General features: G+C 35.5%; 1 long non-coding RNA gene across 1 annotated transcript; it reads left to right on the top strand.

Moving 5' to 3' along the window:
• Positions 1-7,935: 7,935 nt before the first annotated feature.
• LOC113495334 lies at positions 7,936-11,202 on the top strand. Its single transcript, XR_003400707.1, has 3 exons — positions 7,936-7,966; positions 9,513-9,703; positions 9,976-11,202. It is a non-coding gene; the product is annotated as an uncharacterized LOC113495334 (long non-coding RNA).
• The last annotated feature ends 9,384 nt before the right edge of the window (positions 11,203-20,586 follow it).

The raw sequence follows: 20,586 nt of genomic DNA, 5'->3' as shown, positions 1-20,586 counted from the left end.
ACCATTGACATTTATTGTTAAAACCTATGCTGTCTGACTCAGATCTCTTCTCAAACTTTGCATTGTCATCAAAGTAATAAAATCTTTATTCCCATCCAGTAAGGTTGCCATTCGTAACCCACTTACTGCTGACGTATCAACCGGATCGTATGTTAAAACTAAGTTTTATTCGTTGTGGTTGCAGTAATGGGTGATACGGTGACGTTAATAAATGTTAATACATATAATTATGTAGTAATCATTGTTATCATTTACGTATATCCAAGCTTACCTAAATCCGGGATGGGAGTCAGTACGGACGTAATTGTGACGTAAATCTAGGCTGTGCTGTTAGGACAAGTCAAAGATGCCTTATGTGATGTCACTTTAATTTGTTATCCGTGGTAAAACGTGTCGAAGTTTTAAGCTCTTCATTTAGTTTGTCTCACTTTTCTTATAAATCTTATATTGCTCCGTTTAGTAAGTGCGTAACTAAGTTTAAGCTACTATCATCTTCAGTGTAAAATCTGGCAAAGGGTGACAATTAAGCTTTGTTTGAGTAACGAGTTGGCTTAACTCACAAGCATGCTCCTAGATTCCCTATACTTGGAGGCATAACTTGACACAGTCAAATCGCCTCAAATGTGAGAATAATTTAATTATCTAAAACTGCATTACCCTAAGTACTACGACGTAATTACACAATCGTAGTATCCAGAGATAACGCTAAAGCTCACTAATTAATAATTATAATTACTTATTAATAGAATCACGTAGATGAGCTTCTGTCGTCACTGGTTTCATTATCATTGACTGGCGCATCTAAATGTTAATTTGAATGCTAAGCCTCATGATTATTTAATTAATTAGCATCCTGAGGAAAATTATTACGTACTTACACGTACAGTTATATCCTTATAGTAAAGCGTAGTATCTGACTGGAGGTTAAGGAAGGATAGAGCTGCGGTTGCGTAGTGGCAGATCCTGATTCGGTAAAGTTCGGCTAACATCGGCTACTTCCGTAACTTAGGACTAGACGTATTCCTGTCATGCATACAAGTTCTGTTTATTTCTATAAACATATACGTTGGCAAAGGGTTAAACATCTCTCTCATTACGGTTTTCTGTAGAGTATACTGCTATTTCTTCATCGACGGGGCACTTAGAAGGAGTGTAGGGCGTAGAGCGTTGTTCAGAGTAATTTGACATTCAAGAAGTGCTATTTAGTACCCTCATTTGACTTAATATTATACGCACGAAATTTAAAAAATGAATCCGCTGTTTGTCCACCTATCACTCTGTCTGTCGCCAGGCTGTTTCTCATAATTAGTAATAGTTAGACAGTTTTGTTTTTGTTTTTTTATAAAATGACTCCCGCACTAAGGAATTTAATCCTTGTGTCGCGGGGGGTTTTATAAACATACAAATCACATGCACAATGACACCCAGACTCAGAACAAGCATTTGTGGATCACACAAATACTTGTCCTACGCGGGGATCGAACCTCGCGACACGACACGCACAGTGGTTTTGTCGTGGTGACCTCAACCACTCGGCTAATTAATATTGAGTTTAAGGACGGTCATAAACTTTTTTTGCATCTTCTTTCTTCAGCCAATTTCAACAGAATCCTCACTGTTAAGAGCCTGGCTCACTCTTGATAAATTTTCATATTTTGTACCCCTCCGCACGTGTCAGCTTGTACTGCGTTTTGTTGTTTCATATATTTTTTTGCCGCCGATGATTTCATAGCTTGTTGCTCATTGGTTTGGGTAAATTTCACCGCAACGGCTTACGATACGGGCTGTATTGGTATTTATTTGTTCCATTGTTTTGGGTACAATGGAATAGATAAGGTTGTTGTCTATTTAAATAATATAATAAATTCTGGCAGTGCTTATTAGCAGTTCAAATAATAGTTTCAGAAATAAAAGAACAGAAATAATTTTATGGAGATCTTGACGAAAATTTTCGTGGTTACAGCATCATTTTGAATTCTGGTTGTCATGTAATTTATATAATCCACTAGGTATCTTTCATTCTTATATATAATCGGAGAGATATGGATTACAAACTGAAATTTCGTAACACTTTTATCAAACGGAAGGTGTCTCTCAAAATACCTGATTTTAAGATAAGTCAGATTATTTTGATTTCTTTTTATAAGACAAATTATGGGTAGAAGTCAAGTAGGTATAGGTGTTTGTCATTTAATAACTTATAACATCACATACTATGTAAACTGCCTGGAGTACTATGTACTAATTATATTTATTAGTACCTACAGATGTTAATTTCCGTGAGACTGATACACGTGTCACGGAAGGACTTATGCATTATTGATATCCATATTTATTATTATTTTCATTGTTTGTTGTTATTTACAGTGGCGGTTTTGTATTTTTTTGTTTGAATATTGAAAATTAGAGGAAAAAGAGATCGGGTGGTCCGTATAAAGATGAGGAAAAATTGTTGATCACTGTCTGATTTTTAAGAACAAGATCGCGTATTTAAAACTTGCTCTGACTTCTCCTTTTTTCTGGATCATAGTGCATGATTAAAATCTTTTATTTATTAATAACTTTATTAAATCGAACACTGTTGGCTGCTTATATCAACCACTTCTCTTGCCGTGGGTCTGCTGGTGGAGGATCTTTAGAAATACGCAGCACCTTTCTCCATAATTATTGTCATGTTGTGTTTCTTATTATTTTATTGGTACATACATTATTTCCAATATCAGATTTAAGTCGTGTGTCACCTCAGTTATGGGTGAATTTCAACAGGTCCAAAAAAATCTTCATTTCCGTGGATTTTTTATTCTTCAACTTTAGAACAATAAAAAATAGTGTTTTCTCAAGTTTTCGATCAGATATGCAGTTTTGCTTAATATCTAGCAGATAGCTTAAAAAACTAACGAGATATACAAGATTGAAAATTCCGTGCCACGGCGATGAAACATGCATGCACGGCAATGAAACAGGCGTCCATGGCAATGAAATGTTATTATAGTGTACAAGAATATTTAAATGATAAAGTTAATCATTGAAACAAAAATAAATACTATTAATTTATACGCAATAATAATAGAATATAATGTGTAAAAATCCAGTCACACATGATATTATTTTTATAATATAACTATAAATAGATACATTCCTGTCTAGTGGCGAAACAAACATAAGTCACGGAAATGAAACACGTGGCCACGGCAATGAAAGGAAACTGTTTTACAAGGCACGGCGATGATATTTTTTTCATTCCCGTGTATTTTTTTTCATTGCCATAGCAAATTTTGTCCACGGAAACCACGGAAATGAGAGCACGGCGATGAAAATCAAGGGGTATAATTCAATTTACTAAAAAACTGGTAATAATTCACAGTAATGAACACTTTACAAATAAGCTAAATATAAATGGCATTGTATTGAATGCTCAATCGAGATTAAAAACTTATTGAAATAGAAGTTAGACCTATCCACGGCGATGAAAGAAAAAATGTCCAGTACCAAAAAAATTGAATACTTTTAATTATAGCTCGAAAACGCAGGCACGTACACACGTCGTTCCTTGTCTAGCCTTTCGACGTTACTTATATGCAACGTTTAACGCAAAACGGGAGCGACGCAAAACGTTAGAATATGCAATATTCTCAAATATGTTTAGGACATGGCGATGAAAGGTAGTTCTGGGACAAATGGTTTTTTATTAACCATACGTTGTATTGTGTAAATATTTGAATAAATGTATTCCGAGTCAATACTCTAACTATTCACGAACCAAATAAAACTAAGTTTTAATATAAATAACGATACATTTTTGATCAATGATGACTTTAATACATCAAGGTGAGTCGTGGACAAACACGGCGATGAAAGATTATGTGGTTTAACTTTTTTTTTTGGAAAACCTATTAATTATATTAATAAAATATTTAGTGCTACAGATAGATTTTTATGTCATCTACCTAAAAAAAATGTTAGAACATTATAACAATGCTTTTTAGTACCGATTTCATCGATGCCACGCAATTTTTGGGTCCGGGAAATTCACCCTTATGCGTAAGATGGCAAGGCCAGTTTTAAGTTCTCCAAAAGTGCAGGTGTGTTGACAGCAACTACGACATAGTCCAATTGGAAATGTCCTCAGAGTTGAACCACTAAAGTTGACAAAGCATAAGGAAAACAGCATCACAATACTGAGTACTGCTCTAAGATACAGTATAGAAGGAAATCCTAATGAACTTGTTATAATATGTTGCGTAAGACCGGCACGTGGTGCGCACGCGCCGCCTGCCCCCGTTTATGACTGACTCCGGAAGGCGCAGCTATGTGTAGTGCTGTTAACGAGAAATGCCATAATTTTTGGTTGGCCATGTGTATATCATATTAAAAAAAATACACAACGTAGGTAGCCGACCCCAACATAGTTGGAATAAGGCTAGGCCAATGATGAATGATGACACAACGTAGGGTATAGCTTATTTAATAAGTAATAACTACAAGTAGACCCGGGATACAAGAAGTAGTTGATAGTTGGTTCTACTTGTTCAAAGTCTGCACTGCTTTTAAAATAGAATTGTTGTAAAAGCGACATGATATGACATCTTACTAGTGGTGACTCTTTTTAGTTGGACCTTCGTTCACGGTTCATATAAAAACAATTATTTCTGATCATTGACACTTCTTTGTATAATGAGCATTGTTTACGTCTAAAGTCTAAAGGCTTTCAAGTCAGTCCAACATATGTGTAGTAAAAGATTTCTACTTAGAAGTGCGCAAAAGTAATTGGACTTAACAACATAGTTGCGTCTAGGATGTTGATATTCTACGTCGTAGTGGATCTTCTTACTCTACAAGAATATTTATATCTAGTTACTAGCTGTTGCCCGCAACTTCGTCCGCGTGGTTAGAAGATATAAGTTATGATTAATACCTACCTACATGATTTATACTTGTCCACATTTTCCATTGTATCTTCGCTCCTATTAGTCGCAGCGTGATGGTTTATAGCCTAAAACCTTCCTCGATGAATGGTCTCTTCAATACGAAAAGAATTCAATTTGAACCAGTAGTTCCTGAGATTAGCGCGTTCAAACAAACAAACAAACAAACTCTTCAGCTTTATATATTAGTATAGATTTCGATGACCAAGTACCAGTCTCCAATAGATCCTCCATAGATCTGTAACATTTTCATGAAACCTCTTTGTATAGACCTAAAGGTACAAAAAAAGGCCATCGTCGTTTGTTTTGCAAAAACATCTCATGGGACAAACTCAATGACGAGTAATCATGCTAACTAGGTATGTAGTAGGTAATTAATCTGTAGTATTTTTTCTCGGCCTTCGAGAAACCATTACACGAGTCAAACGGCGTTTATGCTTATGTTGTCACCACTTACACTACTGTCCCCACGCCGTGATGACTGCCTCCAAAAAACTCATGAATATTTAGTAACATTTTACATGCGGGTTTTTACAATTCTCGTTATTAAGATATCGTCATTCGAATGTTTTATGAAATGGGTCACCGGAGTTGGGATTCTGATTAACCCAATGAGAAATGGAGTGGTCCGATTTTTTTGAAGCGTAGGTATTCAACTCGCTTTATAGGTTCAGAATCTTAGAGTTGTGGTTTTAATTCGACATTTACCAGTTCTATTGTTTTTTCACCTAATTTATACATTATATTTCATTACGATTTTTGTTCCTTTAAGTAGTGTTTTTCTGGGGCATCGTTTTCATCGCCAGTGTAAAGACGTGTCGTGTCGTCGACGACTGTCAATTGTTCATTTTTTATTTCGTCGAGTAAATTGCTCTATTATATCCATCTCTTGTGATCTTTTCAATCCAGTTTACTTATTGAAAATCTTTAAGAAGTATCAATTTAAAATGTATCATGTTGTGGTTTTCAAGGTACGGTGTTCGACGTCTATCATTTGATTAGGTGCGAGTATATTGATGAACCGCAGACCAGTGTTGAGTGTTGTCTTTTCCTCAACCTTGACAGTGAATCTGTTTTCAAGGTCCAACTACCGTTATGCTACGTCGTGAGGTGACTCAAACACATTATGTATAAAAACTGTGGAGTCAAGTAATTATGTTTCTTGGAAGCTGATGTAAATATAAGGAAAGATCACATTCTTTATGATATGCGGTGATTATGGACCTTCCTGTTATCATTATACAAATGTGCTGTTGGACTCTTAGTATCGATAATATATCTTATAGTGGTAGGAGTAGTTTTCAAACCCGTCTGATTCATTTCTGATCACCTTTTTAATGATCCCGTACTAAATAATTTAATCACAGAAATGCTTGTTCTAAGTTGGGATCGATTTCAGGACAGTTACTTTGCGACCAGTATTTTGGTCGAGGTGACTTTTGCCACTCGGCTTTAAATGCAGTACTTTGAATTTATACGTATAACCTAGGGCTATATAAATACCCAAGTAATATAAAATCAGCAATTTTGCTTTTACATATTAACTTTAATTTTGCCCTCAATCATCAAGATAAAAAATAAAATAAGGTTTTCTTCAAGAATAAAAAGATTTGACTTTCAAATGAGTTCATTTACTAAATCGAGATTTTCGTACCAACGAAATACTTACAATTTTACACGTGCTGTACTCAAAGAGTGATTCTTTTCTTTTGTTGCCTATCAGCACGTGTATTCTAGTAGACTAGGTCAGGTCAACAGAAGCGTTATAATTAAATTCTTTTACATCGATTTGTAATCGCAAATAGGCTTTCGATAGACAGTTACTTTTCCTCTATAGTTACTAAACGGCATTCTATATGAAAATACAATGAGAAATGAAAAAGTTAAGAGATTCACACGTGTTAGCGCTCAAGACAATTTATCGATTTTGGGGTCTATCAAATATCAGACCTAATTAGCCTCAAATGCTCTTATTCAGCCAGGATTGCTACTTTTTTATAGCCTGTGTGAGATCTCACTGCCGGCCAAACTCCTACCCCTTCTTATTCTAAGCTCACCTCACATAATATCTAACAAGGCCGTCACATCTTCTCCGGGGAACGAGTATACGAGTAAACGAGTTACAAACTCCGTACTTAGTTGAAAAAAAAAATTCTTATTCATATTATACTTACAGTTCATTAATAATAGTGCATAGTATAAAGAAACATTTTTTCAAACTTGCCATTTTATATGTACAATTCCCTATTCAACCAGAAAATTGTTATCTAATTTTCTGATAAATATGCAAAAGGTTTCATATTCACGCACAGGATGCGGCGATCTCTTTCCGCATACTGCATGCTCATGCAAAAACTACAGACCACAGGTGACGATTTATATGCAATCATAAGCGGTCGGTACATTATAGAGTAAGAGCCCGTGGACCCCAGACCTACGTTATTTTATAAAAGCTGAAACTTTGTTAGCGGATTCTCCCAATATAGGTAAGAACAATGGTCGATTTTGAAGTTAAGGGTCATGGTGGCTTTGGCAGATAAACGGTACTACAAAATTTCAGTTCTATAAAATAACGTAGGTCTGGCGTCCACGGACTCTTAGACCATTAAAAGTTATTAGACTGCACACGCGTCAGGCTGTAACCTAAGTTCAAATGTTCATTAACGCTATGCGTGACTAAAGGGTAATGAAAACCCAAGAGGGTTCTTCAGCTAGGTCGGGAAGCAATATTTAAGAGACGACATTATTAGACAGTGTGCTGCAGCTCTGTCAGGCTTCCACTATTGCAACAACATTATTTTAACAACTTTTGTGAATCGATCATATCCTACTAATAATTATACACCGTGATGTTTTAGTCGTCTTACAAAAGCAGCCCAGTTCATGTATCCAATGACTAGAACACGTTCATGAAAAAAAATAGGTATTTATGAGATTTGAATAAATTTTAAATGCAATTTTCATTCAATATTATGATGCAATTCGTAGTTTTTATAATTTTTAAGAGTATATTTCAGATTTCTCTTGTTTAATTTTTCTTCGTACTTATTATCTTAGTTGATGATAAAAAAATAACAATCGCGCCTAGGGGTATTTTACGTCGGATACATGAACTGGGCTGCTTTTGTAAGACGACTAAAAAATCACCGTGTATAAACGTGAAAGTAACGGGCCTGTTGGTCTAGTGGTTAGTGACCCTGAGTGCTATACCTCCGGTATAGCCGATATACCGGAGGTATAGCACGTGGTTCGATTCCCGCCCAGGACAAATGTTTGTGTGATGAGCATGATCATTTGTTCTGGTGTCTGGGTGTAATATATCTATAATATGTATGTATTTAGAAATATATAAGTAGGTTTATCAGTTGTCTGGTTACCATAACACAAGCTCTGCTTAGCTTGGGATCAGATAACCGTGTGTGAGTTGTCCCAGAATGTGTCATGTTATGTGTTAAAGTTTATATGAATGGATGTGTGTTACTCTTTCACGCAGAAACCAATGAACGGATTTGGACGAAACTTGTAAACAGATAGTTCTTAACCTGGTTTGCGACAAAGACTAGTTTTATCCCGATTTTATGTTCCCGTTTGATCATTTTTAGTAGGTAGCAGGCGAGCCCGCGGGCAACAGCTAGTTTTTTTGATACATGTTTACCTATCGGGATTGCAAGACTAGTACCGGACCTAAAAGGAGGCCTAACTTAGCCGAGATCGCAAGTCCCTACATTGCACTAATTAGAAGTGGTAGTTGATCTGAACATTAATTTAATTTCATTAATTTAATCTACTTACTTTCTGAATAAACAAAAATGTCACCTTATTTTAAGTGTCTAAAAAAATAATTGAAATCCGTTTCGCATTCCGAGAAAGTCTGAATTTAGGATCTAAATATTTTAAACATCTTCTGAAAGACCTTGGATTCAAATCGTAAACACGTTTCAAAACCTGTTTTGAAAGTTTTTGAGGAAAATAGGTTAACAAATGCAAGCCTTGCTATTTCTTTATAACATTCGGTCTAATCGGTATAGTAAAAGCGATTCATCCTGTCTCTATTTTGCGGATTTAGCTAACTTTTATCAGAACATTTGTTCCTTTGACATGCACAGAGCAGGTGGTAAATGGCCAAGTGGTTCAGGAGTTAGGGAAACTTAACAAGGTTTTTCACATACCTACATTGATAATTTACCGTCCGTCTAAGCTTTTTCTAATCCATGTTGAGCTTGGCTTCCACTTCTACAAATATATTTGATTAGTCTTGGTTCCGATTTCTGGCAATTGCTGGCGCCCTCTACGCGCACAGAGTCCCGCCCTACAAGAACACATTAATGTAACTGTATAAACGAAAAGTGGTTTGATAGCTTCATGTTCTGTTCAACTTCATATTCTAGTTTTCTTTTTTATAATAATGAGTTATGCACAGCACTTGGTTGTTTGTCTCTAGACCTGTAGAAGAATTTTTATGCTATGTTGTGTGACCTTCACAGGTGCTCACATGTAGTTTACTTAATGTCCAACAGATGGCGTTGAATCTAGTTTAACGTCCATCGCAAGACACGTGTATGAAGCTAAATGGGTTGACGTTAACAGGTAGGGGAGCGAGGGGCTTGTTGTAACAGGGGCAAGTAGTAACATGCCCTTTTCACTAGGATCTTGTACGCTATTAACGTATTTCTTTGACTCGATTTAACCTATAAACCGCGCCGCATCATGTTGCCATAGCCAAAATCCCGCCGGCCAGCGCAGTGAGCGGAAGTGTGCACGTGCTTCATTTCTGCCAGGTAATATAAAATTGTACTGTCGTAAAATTTAGGTTTGCGTATTTAATATCGACTAATTTTAAATTTTCTATATCTTATTTCCATTCAAATTTATCTATCTCTGATAATGTGTAACAGTTTTTATGATTGCTAAATTGTTTAAATAGTTATCTTGATAAATGTTGAAAATCATACCATAGGGTTAGTTGTAACAAAATCCCGGGGCTTGTTGTAACGTGTTACAACATGCCCCAAGTTATGATGTAGATACCTACTTTTTTCTTTTGTTTTAGAATGAGAGTGTATAAAAGAAAGTCAGAGCGGGCAACACAAAGCCAAGAAGTGTACGAGTTAGCGGCAGCTGAAGTTTTAGAAAACAAATGCAGTATTCGGAAAGCTAGTCAGACTTTCCGATTATGTCACGTCTCTCTTTATAGATACATAAAGAAAAAGAAGAATAATGAAAGATTAAGAGTGGGTTATGTTAAGCCTAGACAAGTATTTACTGCAGAAGAGGAAGATAAGATAGCTTCGTACCTACTCAAGTGCGCCGATATATATTTTGGACTACTTCCTATAGAAGTAAGGAAACTAGCTCACCAATGCGGTGTGCAGCTTAGTGCTAAAAACATTCCTCCTTCTTGGCATCAAAATAACATGGCTGGTACTGACTGGTTCCAAAATTTTATGCGCAGAAATTCACATTTATCAAAGGTAAATCAACAAATAATAAAACCGGAGTGGGCAGAGCTAAAAAAAAGATTTTATGTTCAGATTCAGAATCTGAAGCAGAAGAATGGTATTGTCTGGTATGTGGTGAAGCTTACACAGATACAAATAAAGAAGATTGGATAGAGTGTATCATTTGTAAGATGTGGGCACATGTAGGATGTGTTACAGGAGACATTATATCTTTTATTTGTATTAATTGTAACTTAGATGAAGACTGAATTTAATTATAATGAAACCCACCAAATGTTGATTCTTACATAAGTATAATACTTTGTTAAATAGCTGTTAAGAAAAGATAATTACGAAGCATACCTTAGATATAAATAATTTAATTATTTACTGTAATTCAAAAGTGCCATGATGATTATAAGTAGTGTTTAACTAAATAAAACTGTTAATTACTTAATTTTTAAGTGTTGATTACTAAAAAAATGTATTTGAGTTGATTTTTGATAAGAATTACGTAATACTTACTTTAGAAAGATGTCAATTAAAAAAAAAAAAAAGAATATATGATTAGAGGTATTATGGTTGTTTTTTTTTTGTCGTTACTACTTGCCCCGGTAGACGTTACAACTTGCCCCAAGCACGAGGTAAGTTGTAACACCGCACTTCTTCTAGAAAATAATTGATTGTAAAATAATGACCAATAGTTATGGTATTATTTTTACTTGATTTGGTAGAGGAAGAGTTACAGTATTCATCCATTTTTATTTAGTAGAAATTTAATCAATAGATCTCAAGATATATTAGTTTTAATGAAAACTGTTACAAAAAGCCCCTCGCTCCCCTATCTTACTTCGTGCACTAAACTACTCCAGTAACTGAGAAATTGTTTATAATCAAAAGAATACAACATGTTTTGACATTTTCTGTGTGTTCTAGATTTAGGTCTGCGAAGCACATTGTTTATTTTATTCTCTTTTATTTATTTAGTCTCTGATTTTCATAAGACAAATGTTATGATTGCCTATTATTTCCATGGTAACTGAAATGCCGTAATTTTGTTAATGTTACGTTAATTGAATTTATGGGTGACTGTGCTATTGGTGTGCTTAATTTAAATAACTAAAAAAAATAACATTCATTTAATAGGTTAATAAGTAAAGAAGCTTGTTATTAAATTAAAATTATGAATAAATTGGTACTTGATCGGCGTTTTCTTATCTTAATAGCTAAAACTATGATGTCACCGTTGTTCGGCCTCTGTGTACCTTCAGAAACCTGCACTTTATATTCCATACACTTACATGAAACCTATTGAACCGGTTATAATGGGACTTTACCCATTGCAGTTTTTATGGGCCGCATTAATAACGTATGGGTCAGGCGGTAACTATTGTTTCTGTGAACTGTAGTAGTGCCACCCGGGATGAATACTGCCTGCTTAGACGAACGTTGTGCCCAGTCGGGATAGATTATAAAATGAATATTCTAAATAAAACTAGTGACATTTAAATTGTGGATAAGGCAGGTTAAAAAAGTAAAGGATATACGGCGAAGTCCGGGCGAAAAATATTTTGAATATGTTTATCATCTCGGTGATATGAAACATGTTTAAAATTTCTCTAAATTTATGATCCTTCATGCATTTGTTGCCTGATATAGGATAGTGGAATAGAATAAATCTTCAAAAATGAATACGTACAAAAATAGCATAGTACGTATATACGGAATAGCCCTAGAATTAATTTCATATTTTAGAATATTAGCCTTTGACTCTATATTAACAGATTTTGTGCTTATGGAACAATATATCGCTATGTACATGTGTGATGGCTACATAAACGTCGATCACGACACTTAAGAAAAAAGAAATAATATAATCAGTTTTCCGTAATAGGATCAAATGTTTTGCCTTTAAGGCAGATATAAAATATAATTTATCTTTGATTGCCAATGACCCTTGGTCCTTGAGACCGTGTTAAAGTTACACGTGGCTATCACAGCGGCTACTGTTACACGGATAGGAGTTAATTATTATGGACCCAGTACGAATAGTATCAAGACTATTTGATATGGAGGTAAGCTAGGATCTTCATTAGATACTTTGTAAGTTCATAACATAAAAATACAGTTTTTTTTTCTATTACAAAGGCGGTGCTAACAATGCTTTTAATTTAATTTATTTATTTAATATTTAATGTATACAATAAATAGCAAAAAGCACGGCATTATATAATGTCCAAATGAGCTGTTTATTTTGAAAGAAATAGATCCTATAGTTTTGAAACTTTGAAAACTCAGATAGAACGAATTATTCTGTTTTTTTAAAAGAGTCCCTGACTATGAGAAACCTTGTAGCGGCCCGGACAAGCAGTCTTCGTATTTAGAAATTAATGTTATCTTTATTACGTGTATGTATAAGTAGCTGGTAATAATAATCCTAGATAGCAACATGTTAATTCGTAAGGTTGTTTCACAAACGTGAATGGTCGCGTGCGCGAATCCAGCAGCGAAGGCGCAGGGCCGCTAAAATGTTGCTCACCCACCTTGCACTTGCCAACACGAACACGTGGAGGTTGATACTAAACATTCAACAATTAGAGCTATGTTGTATCAATTTAGTGTTTTTGTGTGATTACAAATAAGCGGACCAACAAAAACTTGTTCTGTTTACATGCTTTTTTTATTATTCATCATCTTGAATAATTAATTTCGTGTTTCGTGATGTCTACTCGAACAGGTTTGGGACACGATAGACTTTTTGTATCGAATTCGTTTGATATTATGTAATTATAAGGCATTACATTTTATTATATGTGTTGTGATTATACGTCTGAGTTGAAGACGCTATGTAGCTTCTCTCAATTGAATGTACAATATCCAAAAATCGATCATACGGGGCAGCCATTTTTTATTCCTTAATTCAATTTTAATGAACAGTATCCACGTCACAATTCCACTCATAAGACATCCTCTGACTTTTTACCAGCACCCAATCATCTCCAGATCATATTTCAGCAGCATGTTAGAGGCCCACGTATTGGTAATCCCCGGCGCCGGGGGTTTTCCTCGGCGTTTCCCGCGCATGCGCAACGAGCGTACAAACGATGCGAGCGATGCGATATGATGCAAGCGGCTATTGACCCTAGATATGCACTGATATGCGGTGACTAGTGCTGTGACACTCTATGAGGCTATCATGGAGTTTAGTAATGTAGGTTGGGCACAAACACAACGCAATACTCTTTTGTAGCCGACTCACATTTAAATTGACTCAAGGAATTGATCATTGAGTAGTGAATTGATTATTTTCTAGTAAAGACTAAATTAGTCATTTCTTTTTAATACATTTTGGTAGAGCTGTCACCATTCCTTTAAAAGCATTTGAAAAAAAAATACTCCAATTATAAAAGGAAATCGCTATACCTTTAGAAACATATTTTACGATCATAATAAAGTGCTAAACAGACACTTCATTCCCACACCTACATAGCCCACCTGACGTAGTCTCAGCTGTTCTATGACGTCAGTACAGCATGTTCAATGTTTCGGTTTTCTCCGGGAAACACTTGTCTAAGCCTGCGCCCTGTTATTGAAATGCATTTTCCTTCACTCGTACTACGTGGCACACCTCGCGTGACGTCAGCAGTTCATTCATAACTATTGATCAGTTGACGTACTTTCCAATGTTTGTGAAAGTACTAGGGCGTCAGAATTATGAGATATAATGTTTTTTAAAATGATAATTACTATCCTACTTTTTATGTTAGGTTTTCAATCAAAGATTTTGATTCTAAGTTTGTTATTCTCAAGAATGTGACGAGTAGGTTCATCATTGGCCTAGCCTTTTCCCAACTATGTTGGGGTCGGCTACAGTCTAACCGGTTTCAGCTGAGTACCAGTGTTGTACAAGGAGCGACTGCCTATCTGACTTCCTCAACCCAGTTACCTAGGCAACACGATACCCTTGGTTAGCCGAGTAGGTTCATATTAAGAAAATAGTGATAGACGTAGATAATGCTGGTTGGAATCTCATTCAAACAATTATTTCACTTGTTTTTCGGGGTATGAATTTGGTTTTGATTAGAGAAGTAGCTTAGAAGTTCTTCCAAAATATTAATACAAAACAACTACACGAACTTCTTAGCTATATATCTAGATTTAAACGCCAACCGTCGCGCACGATACAGCGCAATAGCAAATCCCGTAGTAAAACCTTTTTTGTGAGATGATTTAAATGATCTTAGACGTTTGCCTCATGAGATTTTTATTGATTTGAACCAGATTTGGCTTGCTTCTCTATTTATGAAATTAAAGTACGTACATATGTATATCTAAGACAGACCTTTATTATAACTTACAGAAAGAACTATTCGTATACAGTGTCGTCAGGTGACAAACCCCATTGTAATTCTATTGGCATCGAGCGCGTTAAATTAACTTTTCCTTAGTTTTCTCCTATAAACTGTCCTCAGCGTTAACTAGTCGCTGGGCGCGAGTCCAACTAATCTGTTAATGTCTTGTGAATAGACAATACCTATTCGTTCTTATATTTACCTAGAGTAGTGAAAGTAAACTATCAACAATTTTAACACAAATATATTTTACAATAGTTACAGATGCCATATCGAAGAGCAATAAGCGATCCTGCTACGGCCAGCATCTTTTAATACGTGCAGTCAGCTCAGATCAAGTCTTGTTCTTGCTATTTTGGAAGTGAGACAAAACGAAAGGAGAGAACTGTATGTTTAAAAGCGGTCTCGATCTTCCATAATGTCATTGTTACTATCTTTAACGTCAGTCAATAATTGTCAAATGTATGCAAATAAGTCACGTGACTTTGACTGATCATCACCTAGAGACATTGGAACGTTTTTTACTGACGTTAAAGATTGTAGAAATGACACTTTGGTAGAGAGGCTGGTCATAAAATAACTCTTCGATAGACGCAACAATTAAACCAGATCTACAAATTGGCTAAAGCGGTTTAACCAACGGCTCAAAAACATTTGCTTGCAGGAGGGACATTCTAAATAAGACTAAATTTAAGATTTAATAATAATATCTACGTCATCACTGACGTATACCAGGGCATCAGAACCTGCAGCTCCAAGCAAACTGGTTTATTTTTACTTTTTTTCTGTACTAACCCATGTTTTGATGCGTTATCATAAATTGCTGTATCTTTACGTCAAGAAATACCATTGATGACGTCGGCGATGATATGATGGCGTTGCGATCGCGTACACCAGTGACCTCAGACATTCAGAACGGGTATCATTAAAGGAATGATTTAAATTTGAATAAATTACGATGCAAACGTGATGTTGATCGTGTTAAATGATGATAATAATTTGGTGTTTGAGTTGATGGAGTTTTAGTTTAAAATTGCTTATATTATTATGTATATCCTACGTTTTTACTAAAGTTTTATATATTTTGAATGTAATTCGAAATGTCGTGTAGGTATTCCTCTTAATAAAATACAATGATAGAAAAAAAGATTATAATTTTTTACTTTTAATTTCCGAAAAATATGCTACGACTTAGAAGTATAATAATAATTATTTGTTTAGTAACTTTTTACTCAAAATTATTATTGAATGTAAGCATACAGGCTGGACCTCACATTATTCTTCAAACTTACTATTTACAAGGTACCATTAAAGTCGAATCCCACACTTCTAACTAAGGCATAAGCAGCCTTGAGTGAAATTCTCCAAGGTTTTGTTCTCGCGCAGAAGGAAAACTTGTTATAGTTTCAAGTTTAATAATTAGTTAGTTTACGTCTTCATCAGGTAAGTACGTCAACATGCGTCAAACGTTGTACCGTTATAATGTGTCATAGGGCAGACATACATGAAGTAATGACTTTGAAAAGAGGATAAAATGTTATTTCAGAGTTTTTATGGACTGGTTTGTCCAGTAAGCTACTGAGTGGATTTTTATGCAGATGCATTTTTACCAAGGACATTAAAAACTTTTTTATATTTATTTATATAAAAGTGTATTGTGAATGGTTGATCCAGTTGTATGTAGTACATTAAATATAGTTAGAAAATAAATTTAGAATTTTCTTTTTCTTATAATATGGAGGCGTAAATTTCTAACCCTTCGAAGTACTCAACCTTAATATAATCTCTTCCATTAACAAATCTCTATCAGACAAAACACACCGTTTTCCTTGATAACACGTCTTAATAAGCTCATGAATAATAAATAAACTTGTAAGTTTATAAAGGAAAACTCTACGATGTTATGTAGATGCCTAATTCAGTTGTTTGCGTGTGGGTCAGTCCGCGGGCTCAATGAGTACGACACGCCATGGCTTGAGGAAAACTACAATATCTTACGATCTTAGATGGCCGATTGCATATGCAGTGATGCTACATATACTCAATTGTTCATGGCATTATTATACTATCGAAAGCATTATTTGTTTAGATTTTACGAAAAAAACACGAAATACAGAGGAATGACTAATAAATCATATTAAAAGATGTCGCTACTCTCATATTCTATCAGCTGGACTTATACAATAAATCAGCAGCTGCATCGAGTTCTGTTTCAATCAAATTAAGATAGGGTTGATTATCTTGAAAGCGTCACTAGCGCCAGATCATGCAGTGGCGAGAGTTGGAACTAAATTCGGTGAAATCTTGCACCGTTATGAAATAGGGAATTGTAATATTTGTAATACATACAATTGAAATTAAAAAACGAATATGTTTTAAAACTTTAGAACCAAGTTTTCAATATGCAACTAAGAAGGCTAATAGTGTACAATCGTGACTGGATCAAATCAAATTTGAATTGAACCAAACCAGTTTCAGAAGGAAGCTTGTGGATCTGCTTATACAAGGGCCAATTAATCGTCAACTTTTCTCATACAATACCCGCATAACACCGCAAACTTTTAAGCTCATTTCATTTCTCTTTGAATAACAACATAGGCTTATTACCAGTGGGTATATTAGGAGATTATTTTCAACGTCATAAAACAATAGACGATCAACAAAAACTCGAAACTACAACACTGACAGTGTCGTCCTTCATACAATGATTCCATTACTTATCTTGAAACGTAGTTGTCAGTATCGCAATCACGCTACAAGCGTGATTTGTGAGGGTGTCTGTTTGTTTTGAAGTTTGCTAAAACACCTAGATATCCCAGTCCCCACTAGTCCATCTATACCACTATCCGAGGGCGAAAGTTTGTGTGTATGGTTGTTATTTCTTCACGTCAAAACGGCTGAACTGATTTTAATGATATTTGGTACGGAATTAGCTGACACCCTAAGTACTTGGCGTTGGATGGTAATTACTTGGTGTTTGATGGTAAGTACTTGGTGTCTGATGGTAAATACTTTGTGTCGGATGGTAAGTACTTGGTGTCGGATGGTAAGTTCTTGGTGTCGGATGGTAAGTACTTGGTGTCGGATGGTAAGTACTTGGTGTCGGATGGTAAGTACTTGGTGTCGGATGGTAAGTTCTTGGTGTCGGATGGTAAGTACTTGGTGTCGGATGGTAAGTACTTGGTGTCGGATGGTAAGTACTTGGTGTCGGATGGTAAGTACTTGGTGTCGGATGGTAAGTACTTGGTGTCGGATGGTAAGTACTTGGTGTCGGATGGTAAGTACTTGGTGTCGGATGGTAAGTACTTGTTGCTCAGTGGTCAGTGGGCAGCTTACAGTCGTTGCTGAGTGGTCGAGGTAACTCTGATAAAACCAATGCGCGACGTGGCGCGGGTTCGATCCCCGCGCAGTACAAATGTTTGTGTGATCCAGGCATGCTTTACTGAGCCTTGGTGGCTTTGTGCATGTGACTTGAATGCTTGTGAAAGGATTAAATTCCTTGCAAACCGCGGGGCAAAACTAGTTTGACAGTCAATAAATAAGAGCACTTCGTCTGTCAGTCCGTTGTGACGAAGAAACACAATAAAGGCTATTATAGTCTGCACTGTATAATTAGTGGAGCAGCCCTCGCGGTACAATTACTTCAGCTGGTTAAGTTATCAGTGAGGTCGCGTGACCGCACCCAGTGGGGCTCAACGTGTTCCGTTAAGAAAAAGCTCACTGTCAACATGAGTCAAAAATCCCTTACTTAAGGTAAAGACATGTCCAAAGTGGAAAATAGATATTTGGCATCTTGTCTAATTGTCTGACAGTTTTCTCCTTATTTTAGTGTGGTTGTTAAACAAACTGGTATCAGAATTTAAACACTAAGTCGTCCCGTAGTTATACACACTCTTCTCAGACATGCTAGCGTCCTTCTCAATAATTTGTCATAAAAATGTGTAGGAAAAGCTGATTCCCTATCATAAACTAGTTTCGAAGCTCGGCCATCGTCAATAACTTACATTTGAAATAGCGTTAAAGAATGAAAATACATATTTTTCAGCCTATTCCCCAGCCATGTAGCAATTTTGAAGTCGCTGTCGTTACTCTTAGTACCTACTCCATACACAAGTACCCAAGCTTGTAGACATAAAGTCTAGCTGTAAGGTACGTATTAGCAAAACAATTGAATCATTCACTCGAATTGCGTATGGAGTGATTAATTTGTGGTCAGTCTTTGTATTGTTTTGTCACTCCATAGTAAGCGTAATTTTGTCGAAAGCTTTCGAGAAATTTTGCACAAATGCTGCATGTAAGTTCACTCTAATTATATGTTTTTTTTCGTGATTTAGCATCTTCGTCAAATGTAGTAGGGAAGGACGAGAGATTGGCAGTAGTGGCTGACATCCGAGAAAAGAAAATCGCAGGCAAAATCATGTGTTACATTGTGGGATCTGTCAAAGACTTCTGGTTCACATTGATTTTGATTAAACAAGAAATACTAGTTTATTGGTTTTTCCTTTTCTTCCATATATTGAAAATTGAACCTCTTCACTATTTCAATCCCATTTAAACTAAGGTATTTTAGGACAACCAGTTTGCAGTGTAGGTGTATAACAGATTGCTATATGAAAGTTGGAAAAATAGCTCGAACTAATTATAATATAAACCGATAACAATCTTTACGCTAGTTTGAAAGATTGTATTTACGTTCCGTTATCAATTACTGAAAGAGTTTTCCTTTAAATTTTTACTGTGTGGTTATCTATACTCTGAGTCAGATTTTAAGGCTTAGTGTTTATCCGCGGTTCTCGACGTTGTTTTTATAATGTAACATTGCCAATGAAAATTCATGTTATTATGATTCTACAACCGTTCTAATGCTATCGTCTTTCCTTTGGACTGATCATCGACAGCAGGTTTAGTTTTTCAGAGATTCTGAAATGGAGCCTTTAACTAAAGGAAGTGTCACATGTCGGTGTCAGAATATTCATATATATTATATTAGTTTCTTCGACATGACTTCTCAAATTAGAATATTTTCTGTCAGGTCGTTTTGTCTGCGATTAATTCGGAATGGCATTTTCACTGTTTAACTACAAAGCTCCTACAAATACACAATGGAAGAAAATGTTTTAATGTAAGACCTCCTTTACTTTTAATGAATAGTTTACAATATTTTTTTTAACATTTCCATTTTGCTAATTTTTATTTTCCTATGTGCCGGCAGCGGCATCGGCAGTCCGACACACTTTTAAGCTGTCGCTGCATTGTATGTTAAAAGGAACAATTTCTTTACATACATTTTATGTGTAAGAAAAACAAAAAGCGATGAGAATCAAACAGAGTATGAGTAAGTTTAGTTAATAACTGTATCCAGGAGTACGTGAGAGTAGGGGCACTTCCCACTACTTTTTCATGTTCCATGATTTTAAGGATTCAATAGGTTATGTTTATGAAGTTTTGATTATATGACTTAAATAAAACTTGCTCATAGTTTTTACCTATTACATTGAAGCTTGTGTACGATCAATAAAATCTGTAAATGTAGGCGTGTGGGCCAAATATACTACATATCTTTAGAAGTCATTCTAACGTGCTAGAGATAGTGAGTGCACAGTGTAGAGCGATGTCTCTCTTGTACACCGCCAATAATCTTGTTTTAAAAGATAGTGGCAGGCTCACAGACCACATTTTAGTACCGCAAAAATCCACATTAGTGTCAAATTTTCTTTAATTTTTGAATTTTCATTAATATTCGATTCTTAGGCCACTTATTTGAAAGAGTATTTTATGTTCCTATTCTGATGGTTTTTGTAAAGATGTTCATTTTCATATTCTACGGCTTCCGAAGGCTGCAATCATCACATTATACGGAGATCCTGAGAA

Source organism: Trichoplusia ni, chromosome 6, assembly GCF_003590095.1.
Source record: "Trichoplusia ni isolate ovarian cell line Hi5 chromosome 6, tn1, whole genome shotgun sequence".
Taxonomy (NCBI): domain Eukaryota; kingdom Metazoa; phylum Arthropoda; class Insecta; order Lepidoptera; family Noctuidae; genus Trichoplusia; species Trichoplusia ni.
The sequence above is the reverse complement of the archived record's forward strand: the minus strand, read 5'-3'. Positions and strand labels throughout refer to the sequence as shown.